The sequence below is a fragment of the Equus caballus genome, chromosome 5 (assembly GCF_041296265.1).
Source record: "Equus caballus isolate H_3958 breed thoroughbred chromosome 5, TB-T2T, whole genome shotgun sequence".
Taxonomy (NCBI): domain Eukaryota; kingdom Metazoa; phylum Chordata; class Mammalia; order Perissodactyla; family Equidae; genus Equus; species Equus caballus.
Window position 1 is genome coordinate 44,518,559 of NC_091688.1, and position 10,821 is coordinate 44,529,379.

At 44.4% G+C, this 10,821-nt stretch overlaps 1 long non-coding RNA gene across 1 annotated transcript in view; it reads left to right on the forward strand.

Moving 5' to 3' along the window:
• Nucleotides 1-4,978, forward strand: part of LOC106783199 (uncharacterized) — a 5,513-nt gene extending 535 nt beyond the window's left edge. Inside the window, exons 3-4 of the long non-coding RNA XR_001380836.3 lie at nt 1,840-2,107; nt 2,688-4,978. This is a non-coding gene — a long non-coding RNA (uncharacterized lncRNA). The remainder of the gene's footprint in view (nt 1-1,839; nt 2,108-2,687) is intronic.
• Nucleotides 4,979-10,821: the final 5,843 nt, after the last annotated feature.

Here is a 10,821-nt window from a genome sequence, read left to right on the forward strand (position 1 = left end):
CAACGGATGGCAGAGTAGGCGCTTAATAATATTTGTTGAAGGACTGGGAACGGGGGAGGTAAGGTTATATTGAATAGGAATAACCCTCATTCTAAGTGAAAGGGGACTCAACTCCAGATTGTAAATCTACTTTAGCCTTTCAAGAAGTGGGGAAATTGATCCCAGTCCCCAGAAGAGTGATGTCCGGGTGCTAAGCAAACTACAGGCACTCTGCTAATTCAGTAGCTGTGGTTAAACAGCTTGCAAGCTGGCTTCCTAGATTTTAACCATTAAGATATGTAAAAAGGAGATTTGACTGAGCTTGCGTTACTGGGCTCTGGATATTGTTCTCATTTATTCAACACATATTTATCATGTACCTATTTAGGGTTGAAGAGGAATCTTAAATGGAGCTGACAGTCTGCTGCGTCGCAGAAGCTCGTTTGCTTCCCCTCCCCCATCCTTGGGAAGCTAGGTGTGGGTCCTGGAGGATAAAGTCCACCTACCAGTTCCTTAGCTAGGCTGCAAAGTCTCAGCATTCCAAGGGAACCTTTATATACAGATTAGAGTCATCAAACCGGCCCTTGCCCTGGGGAGGAACAGCAAAAAAGGTGTGGGGCTGGCTCCGAAGAGGAGGGTCCCTCCAGGACCACATTGTCTCCAGACCACTGGAGAGGTTTTTTAAAGAGTTGGTTTTTTGTTTTTTGTTTTTGAAATGTGAGATTGAATTGACCCAAATATTGGAAAAGTGGAAACAACTAAACTCTCCTGGGTAACAGCTTAATAATTAGGATACTTAGTGTATTTGTAGTAAATACAGAGTTAGGGTAGTAAAAGAGACACCCCACCCCAGCACTGTCAACACAGATTACAAGGAAAAACCCAGAGGCCTCTGAGTCACCATCTTTGTCGTCTGTTCCTGAAGGAAGCACTCTGACTCAGAGGGACACCATCATCAGGCGCTGGTGGCAAAGGTGACAGATGCTGAGGCCTTTTTCCAGAGTTTGTTACCTAATCAAAGTGGGTTCAACTCCAGGCGAGTTAAATCAGACTCTCCACCAGAAGTAGTTTCTTACAAAGTAAAGTATATTTGTGGCAAATAGGAGACCATGGGAATCATTTCCACAGTCGTGGTGTCCCTGAACAAAGGGGAGCGGGGACTTTTTATTTCAGATGGGGAGTGAATATTCAAAAGGGAGCGGTGGGTATTCACTTGCACAGGCTCAGTTGGAAAACCTGCTTCCACATACACTGCAGGTTATGGGAGCAAAGCCTAAGCTCCTCCTGGAGAGATCTTAGCATTAAAAATAGGGCAAAGGTCATAGACCTAGCTTTTGTGGTGAGGTTTGGCCTGGTTCAGGGTGGTTGGTGATTGCATCTCCTTAACATAACAAAAGGAGAAAAACAAGTTGGAAAAACAGTTAAATGCTTCCAAAGCCACCCTTGAGTTCTTTGGGGCAACTATTCAGTGACATTTGTTGTCCCTCTCCTTAAGAAATGTTACAATTTGGCAAAATTGGCCAGTTTATAAATATGGCAAAGGTAGAAAATTAGAGCAAATATAATATCCAGAAAGAAGAAATAAATTACATTGGTATATATTCAAGAGGATAATTTTGCTTTTGTGAAATGGTGTAAAAGAGAAAGTTCTAGGTAAATTGGAAAAGGTTTCATCAAAGAAGTGAATTTGGAGCCGAATTCCTGTCCCACAATTCTTTTGTGTGTGTGTGTGTCTGTGAGGATGGTTGGTCCTGAGCTAACATCTGCTGCCAATTCTCCTCTTTTTGCTTGAGGAGGATTGTCCCTGACCTAACACCTGTGCCATTCTTCTTCTATTTTGTATGTGGGACACCACCACAGCATGGCTTGATGAGTGGTGAGCAGGTCTGCACCTGGGATCCCAACCCAGGAACCACAGGCCACTGAAGAGGAGCTCACGAACTTCACCACCATCCACCAGGCCAGCCCCACCACAGTTCTTTCCTCACTTCTTTCCTGAGTTCCCCCAGACTATCACCACTACCACTAACAACTCTACTGAAATCATTTTCTCAAAGATCACGTGTTAATCTGTGACCAGTTCCTAAATGAAGCAGCAGGGAAGGATACCCAGGAAGAGAAATTAAAGGTAAATAACTGAAAGGAGGTGATGCACCCCATTGGCTGAGACTGAAAGGAAAGGAGACAGAAAAAAAAGGCTTGGGGAAGACCTAGAAGAGGAAGAATATAATAAATTAACTTTGGAACTTACTGTCTTGGAGAAGTAGGTGGGACATCCACACACACACACACACACACACACACACACACACATACACAAAGTCTAGAAAACAACTGGAAAGGAAGCTTAGAAGAGAAGTTAGGGGTAGAAACAAACCTAAGAATTATCCTCATAGATGCAAAAGTTTGCAAAGAGGACCAAAGAACAAACCTTGAGTGGGGAAAACCCAAAAATCAGTGATGGAATAGTCAGAGAAGTAGGTGAAAAAGTCCCAGGAAGACAGGTGTTCAAGGAGGAGCAGAGACTGGAATTTGGCATTTAGAAGTTTTGGTTGATCTTCCAAATGTCCATTTCAGTAGAGTGGCAGACCCTCAGCTCAGACTGCAATAAGAGAAGTGTATCAGAAAAGAGAAGGAGAGAGTGTACCTTGACTTAAGGAAAAGGAAGGTGAAAGAAAAGAGAAGTTTCATGTTCATTTTGTTTTTAGGAAGAAGAGACTTGGTTATACTTTGGGAGCAAGCCAAAAGAGTAAGCAAGATTCAATAAATAAAGGAGAGAGAGAACAGTGAAAGCCTGGACCTAGAGGAAAAGTCCGTGTTCTATAACTTGAGTTGGAAGACCGGCTAGGAAGGAGTTGGAAGTTGAGGGAGTTGAGTCGGATAACTTGCGTTCACCAGGTTGCTGCAGCTGCTAAAGAGAAGAGTAATTCTGAGGGCCAGAGACTTTGTGAACAAGTTTTGGACCTGCCGGAATTACCTCCAAGCCTAAGGAGGGATATGATAAGTGCCAAATGAATGGCAAAAGTGAAAAGCTCCACCAAGTCTCCCTGTCAACTAGAATAGGGTGGTATCTAATCTGGGCCTTGGAAAACAGGTAGATGAAGTGGGTGGAGGGATGGGGTCAAGAAAATGTGCAAAGGCCTCAGGGCAGGAAAGCGTGTTGTTTGTTGTGGGAACTGAAAGGAGATCCCACAGGCTGAGCACAGGGACAGGGGAGTAGTGGGAAATAAGACTGGACTGCTAGACTCTGGGACAGATGATGTAAGGCCTTGAATATTAGGATGAGGAATGTGGGCTTTATTGGTACATAATGGAGAACTTGAAGGTTTTTAAGCAAGAAAGTGGCAGTACTTTCCAGAAGGTTGATCTAGGTCAGTATGATAAAGGCAGTGGCAAGGCTTGTTTGAGGTGGGCCCTACACTGAAGTGGTGCCAAAGGGAGGGGAAAGAAGAGGATCACCCACCCTGATGTCCTTTTAGCACATTACTCATCATTTCTTTCTCAAGCTTTGTTTGCAAATAATTTGCTCTTCAACAGCAATCATAACATGTAATTAAACGAACACTTGAGGCTTTTCTTGGTTGAATAAAATTTCTATTTATGGGTATTATTAGGGGCGATAATAAGAAATGGTCACTTTATATACTCACTTGATATAGTCTTCCAACTTTTGGGTTCAGCATCTCCAAGAGTCCTCAAAAGATGTTTCATTCTTTCTGACCCATGTCCTTCACTCTTTCCACAGAGATTTTATGAGTGGACATCACTGAGGCAGAGCACTGAGTTAGGAGTCAAGAGACCTGTATTCTAATTTTACTTCTGGGAAAGCTGTAATTCTAGCCAAGTCTCCTAAAATCTCTGGGACTCAGTTTCCTCTGAGATATTAAAAAGATGATCCCAGATTCCATAATTATATTATTTCCTTTGAGCTTCTTGGAGAAAAAAGTCATGTTCTCTCTTCCAGCTCCTCCTTTTATCATGGGCTGGGAACATGAGTAAGTGTAACCATATCTGATACATAACAGGGTGACTGTTTGGGACAAAGAATTCCAAGCAACCTTTTCAGACTAATCAGAGTCACTCCCTGACAAGGGAAAGACTCATCTGGAAGCTCATCAAGTCGCCCTGCACCTCTAACCCCTTTATCATCCCAGCTGCCCCACCTCTAATACTCTTGAGCAACTAAATTCCAGTATGTTCAAAGTCTCCAGTATACATTCAAGAGTATCATTTAAAAGAAGAAAAGAGCAAGAAGGTTACATATTTTCAATTCTGATGGAAACGAAAAGGAGCAGATTCCTTCTGCATAATCTTTTTTTTTTTCTGAGTTGGTAAAATGCCATTCTGAGGAGAAAGCCAGCTTTCCTTCGCACACCCAAACAACAGCTGATTCCACCTCCCGTCTCACTTTCCTTTCCTCATCAGTGAAGGAGGCAGAAGCTTGGCAACTTAAACCTGTACACACATTCCTGAAGCCCCAGTTTCTCTCACAATCCGTGGTGACAAAGAGTTTCAGCAGAGTCCCACTCATTGCTTGATTTGCTTAGATTCTTTATCCGAATTTTTAGAAAGATAAGAAATAATAAGTAATAATAATAAGAAGAAAGAATCTGCCATTCAACTACCAGAGTGCAGTTAGCTGTCAGCCTGCAACTACATTACCTTTGGGATCCATTACCGTGTCAGAGCTAAGGCCCCATTCTACCTGAGCAGCCCCTAGCCCTTGACTAGGCACAGTGTGGGTATTAGGGCCTGGCCATTTCTGGCCACTATTGGACTCCTGTAGGACACTCTTTTATCTGGAGCTTTCCATTGGGTTGACATTGGATTGGAAGGATCTGCATCATGGCTTGAGGTTTTCCTGGCCCAATTTTGTTTCCTACATCCTTTCCTTTCGCAGATACCAAATCTGCATCAAAGGCTTTCCCTGCCTATTCCTGCCTCCTTCCCCTTTATCTTTCCCAGTTATTACCACCCAATAAACCTCTTGCACTCCTAATTCTGTCTCAGCATCTGCTTCCCAGACCACCTGAGCTGACTCGGTTGGTTCCAGGAGTGGTCTGAAAAAACAGGCAGTAACATGGGGTTTGGGAACTGCATTACTCACCACCTGGCTGACAATAAGCACCCCTCCTGGATAGTACGTGGGTGCAGATAGTCTCTGGGACAAGATGGTGGCCCAGTTGCTAAAATTTTCACTGATGGTGAAGTGGAAAAATGTTCCTATAAGGCAACAATTCAGGCATGGGACTAGGCGGAGGGATGCAGTGAATGCAGGGACAGTGGAATTGGCTGACCGTTATTAGTTGCGTTGAGCCCTGCCAAAAGATAATGAAAAGCTGAGAGCAGTTACCAAACATTGAAAATTAATGGTGAAGGCCAGAGAGCCTCTTTGATGGGTTACAAAGAGGCCCTTATCTACAGCAGTGGGAGAGCAAAAAAAGCTGAAGACCAAACTCAGGACTTAATAGAGTTCCAGGACGCAGATCTGTAATCAAGGTCAGGGCCCTGGTCGGGAAAACCTGGCACTCTGACACATGGAATGGAGATATCTAGGTGGTGTCCCCAAAGATTTTGGCTTGCTATGCTCTTTTGAACTCTCAGAGCCTTAAGAGGGGGCCCACCTCTCCCTATTAAGAGCTAGCACTCCCTCCATGTGGGAAGACACTGCAGACGCCTCTTCCCCTCAGAATTTGTCTCCACCTTCTTTTCTGACTGCCAGGATCTTAATTAGGGTTAAGTTACAGTGTAGTCCAGTGACAACATGCTGGTTCTGATGAGGGAAGAAGGGACTATACCCCGATGTAGCTGCAAAAACTAACTGATATGTACAGGTAAGAGTTGGGGAGTATCTATGGGATTGGATTTTGATGGTGCTTAATCAAGGGGCTGAAATACAAGACTGGATGAGGGGCAGTTTATTGACTAGGGCCCACTCTCTCAGGATAGAATTTAACTTCCTGGTTAAGACCTGCCCCGCCGTGGCTCCTAGAAACATGGAGGAAGTGACGACCTTTGCTGAGTGAAGTTCAACTGCCTGAATTTGCCATGGCAATTGGAGGAAGAAAGGATTAAATGGCTCAGTGAAGTACGCATGCTAGAGGCAATTATAAGAGGCCAGAGGCCCTACCCAAGTATGTTTCATAGAAGGTCTAGAGGAATTTCGTTTACCACGGCCATCAGGAATGTGCTGGTGAGAGGGGTACCAGCATCACTAAGAAGCTCAGTGGCTACTTTCTTCTGCAAGCGAGAGCTGACAAGAGGAGCTGCTGTCAAAGCTTGGCTCCGTTATAGCAATGGAGATAATGGGGCCCCAAAGCAATAGAAGCAAAGTGGCAGCACTTAACTGCCAGAAGCCTGGGGGTTACAATTATCCTAATGACTAGCAAGGTCAGAGTATTGCCCAGGGGGCTTGACACAAAGATTTGTGTAGATGGGTAATAGAACACGGCATCCTTAGGGGCAAAATAGATGGGCAGTCAAAATAAGAGTATTGCTGAATATATGTAATCAAAAGAAAGCAAAAAGAGATGAACAGGAACCTAAGGATGGAGGCCCCAGTAAAAAGCATGATCCCTTATCTAGTTCCCCAGCCTGACTCAGTTTTCAGACCCAAAATTCAATGATTAAAGGGTGGCCAGGTCTCCAGGACTGGCAAGACAATGGTAAGTATATATTGTAATGATTCCCAAGTCCTTCCAAAAAGTGACTTATGACTATTTATTCAGGTGACTGTAAATAGAGAAGAGAAAACCCAGGCATTTGAGGACTGTTGAACACAGGATCTGAGTTAATAATGATACCTGGAAACCCAAGGCGTCATCCTCACCCACCTGTTGGAGTGGGAGTTTGCCAGGGCCAGGTAATAAATAGAGTCCTAGCCAAAGTCCAGCTTCCAGTGGATCTATCCGATCTAGTCAGAAGCAATCTGGACTCTTTGGACTCCTGCAGAACACCTCTTTGACCCATTATGTGCTGATCCGTCAGGATGAGCAAGGATAGCTAGCATACTAGAAGTCTTGTGCTCCAGAGTATGAAGATAATCCCTACAAAGATTCAGGAGCCTCCCACATCAGTAAAGTTTTTACGAGTCCAGTGTTTAAGAGACATGCTGGGACATCCCTTCCAAAGTAAAAGACACATTGCTGCATCTTCCATCCCTTACCACAAAGAAGGAATCACAGTACCTGGGCCTCTTCAGGTTGTGAAGGCAATACTTTCCACACTAGGAACACTGCTCTGGCTCACATGCTAGGTGACACAAAAGATTGCTGGCTGTAAGTGGGGCCTGGAGCAGGAAAGGAAGAGCCCCACTGTCTTAGTCAGCTCGTGCTGCTGTAACAAAATACCACAAACTGGGGAGCTTATAGACAACAAACATTTTTCTCACAGTTCTGGAGGGTTGGAAGTCCAGGATCGTGGCACCGGTAGATTTGGTGTCTGGTAAGGGCTTCCTAGTTCACAGATGGCTGTCTTTTCATTGTGTCCTCACGTGGCAGAAGGTGGGGAGGGATCTCCCTTGGGCCTCTTTTAATAAGGACACTAATCCCCTTCATGAGGCTCTGCCCTCGTGACCTAATCATGTCCCAAAGGCTCCACCTCCAAACATCATCACGTTGGGCATTAGAATTTCCACATATGAATTTTGGAGAGACAGAAACATTCAGACCATAGAACTCGCTTACATCACTCTCAGTGACCCACCGGGGAATTTGTGCTTCCTGTTCCTGCGACTCTGGGCTCTGCAGAGTTCAAAGTTCTAATCCCCAAAGGGGCATACTCTTTCCACAAAGATCACATTGAATTACATGCTGTGGCTGCCGCCTTGGCACTTTGGACTCCTTGTATACAGGGGGAAGCAGGCAAGAATAGAAACATGGTCACTGGTAATGGACCCTGATCAGGGAGGAGGTAGGACTGCTATTACACAGTTAAGGCAGGGAGGAATATGTGTGGTGACCCACCTGGGCACCTGTTGGTACTCCCTTGCCTAGTTGTAACCATGAATGGGCAAATGCAGCAACCTTAACCTGAGAAAGGGCCTCAAACCCCTCAGGAATTAGGGTTTGGGCTGCACCACCAGGTAAGCCACTGAGACCAGTAGAGGTGATGGCTGAGGGCAAGCAGGATTTAGAGCAGAGAAAGGAAACAATGAGTACCAATTGTAGCCCTGAGACTAGCTGCAGCAATGGGGGCTGTACTTTCTTCCACTAACCTCCCTCTGAGTTTCTCCTCAGGAAGAGAGGTTCATGGAACCCTTGCCAAATATGTTTGTAGAAGTGAATCCACATGATGCAAGGGGTGGACTGTAGCAGCCATGGAGGTGCCCCCCCTTGAATTCTCTTCAAGAAAGTACTTTCTGTTCAGCTGCCAGGAGTGCAGTGATCACACAGCTTCTGGCTGCAGCACCTTCAGGATTCACTAGTACATTCATGTTGAGACCACGCTCTTCCCAGGCAGGCCCCAGCCAATGACTGAACATGAAGTGGCTGCTAGGACCTGGCCATTTCTGCTCAGCATGGGTCTCCTCTAACTGGTAATTAGGAAATCCTAATGAGGCTCTCCTCATTAGGCTGGCTGAGACTTGGTCAGATCTGCATCATAACTTGAGGCTCTCCTTGCCCAGTTCTGCTTCCTCTCTCTTTATCTTTCACAGGCATTACCCCCAATAAACTTCTTACGCTCCTAACTTTGTTTCAGCATCCGTTTCCCAAAGGACCAAGACCAATGCACCCAGGCAATAAAACAATGTTAAACAGAGAAATGAAAACTACATATAAAATGTGTGTGTACACACACACACACACACACACACACACACACATTTTTTTAAATGTGTATTTATGTAGCTGAGACCTGGAAGAAGACACAGAAAAATAAAACTGGTTGATCTATTAGAGTAAAAGAATTGTGAATGAATTTTTTTTACCTGTCCTTTATCATTGACATGAAGTTGTGTATTCATTACACAAAAATAAAGAGAAAATAAAGATATTGATTCTGAATCTACTTTCTGCCTCTTAAAAGCTATGGGACTTTGGCAACTGAGTTTTAGTTTCCTTGTCTGTAAAATAAGAATAATAATTGTGAAAATAAAATGAGATTAAGACTATGAATTCGTTTTGCTATTGTGTAACACTATAAAGTTAAAAATATTATTTTGGGGGCCGGCCCAGTGGCGCAGCAAAGTTTGCACATTCCGCTTCTCGGCGGCCCGGGGTTCGCTGGTTCGGATTCCGGGTGTGGACATGGCACCACTTGGCAAAAGCCATGCTGTGGTGGGTGTCCTACGTATAAAGTAGAGGAAGATGGGCATGGATGTTAGCTCAGGGCCAGTCTTCCTCAGCAAAAAGAGGAGGATTGGCAGTAGTTAGCTCAGGGCTAGTCTTCCCCAAAGAAAAACAAAATTTTTATTATGGCCTGGGGTCCCTGATATGAGGAAGTTGGTCAATCAACAAATGTTTATGGAGCATCTGTTATGAGTCAGGTACTGTTTGTATTATTTTCTATGGCTGCTAGAATTAACTGCCACACATTTAGTGGTTTAAAACAACACAAATTTATGCTGTTACAATTCTGGAGGTCAGAAATCCTAAAATCAAGTCAGCAGGCTGCATTCCTTCCGGAGGCTCTAGGAGAGAATGTGTTTTCCTGCTTTTTCCAGCTTCTGGAAGCTGTCTGTATTCCTTGGCTCATGACCCCTTCCTCCATCTTTAAAGTTAACAGCACAACATCTTCAAATTTCTTTCCCACTTTCTGACGACTGCTTCTGTTGTCACATTCGCTTCTTGGACTCTGATCATCTTTCCTCTCTCTTATGAGGACCCTTGTGATTACATTGGGCCCACCTGGATAATCCAGTATATCTTTTCCATCTCACAACCCTTAATTTAATCACATCTGCGAAAGGTCATGTGAGGTAACATACTCAGGGGTTCTTAACTTTAGGAGGTGCCATCTTTGGGAAGCCATTATTCTGCATTACTGTGGTGATACAGTGACGAATACAGGAGGTAAGATCTCTGCTCCCATGGAGATTCTATTCTAATGTAGGAGAGACAGAAAATAAACAGGTAAATTCATCAATAAGATGCTGATAAGTGCTATGAAGACAATTTTAAAAGGGCATCATGATGGTGACTAGATATGAAGAGTGGTAAGGGAAGTCCCTCTGAGGAGGTGGCTTTTGAGCCAAAGCCTGAAGGCAGTTGCTAGCACCCTTGGTTCCATTCTCCCTGGAGAACTTGGGAGATTTTTGGTAAATGTGGGGCCTGTTAGTTCAGGCAGTAAGTTGATTTTTAGTGTCCCCACTTTTTTTTTTTAAAGATTGGCACCAGCGCTAATATCTGTTGCCAATTTTCTTTTTGTTTTTTCTTCTCCCCAAAGCCCCTTGGTACATAGTTGTATATTCTAGTTGTGAGTGCCTCTGGTTGTGCTATGTGGGACGCCACCTTGGCATGGCCTGATGAGCAGTGCCATGTCCCTGCCCAGGATCCGAACCAGCGAATCCCTGGGCCGCTGAAGCGGAGTGCACAGACTTAACCACTTGGCCATGGGGCGGGCCCACCTTCCCCACTTTTAAGGAGCTCTATTAAGCAGACCAGTTCCAACTCACAAAGCAAATATTGATTTGCTACCCCCACCCCCGGGATTTTAGTCTCTAGCCTTTCTGAATTTCAAGTCAAGATCAAGAACCAACTTAGTCTCTTTAGGATTAAGAACAGCACCCAGCACTGTTTCATGCAGGTTGCCCGGTATAGAAGCCCTAAAGGCGGCAATGCAATTGCAGAGACCAAATTAGGAGTAATTCAAATCCTTGTTCACTTAAATTTAATTCCTTTG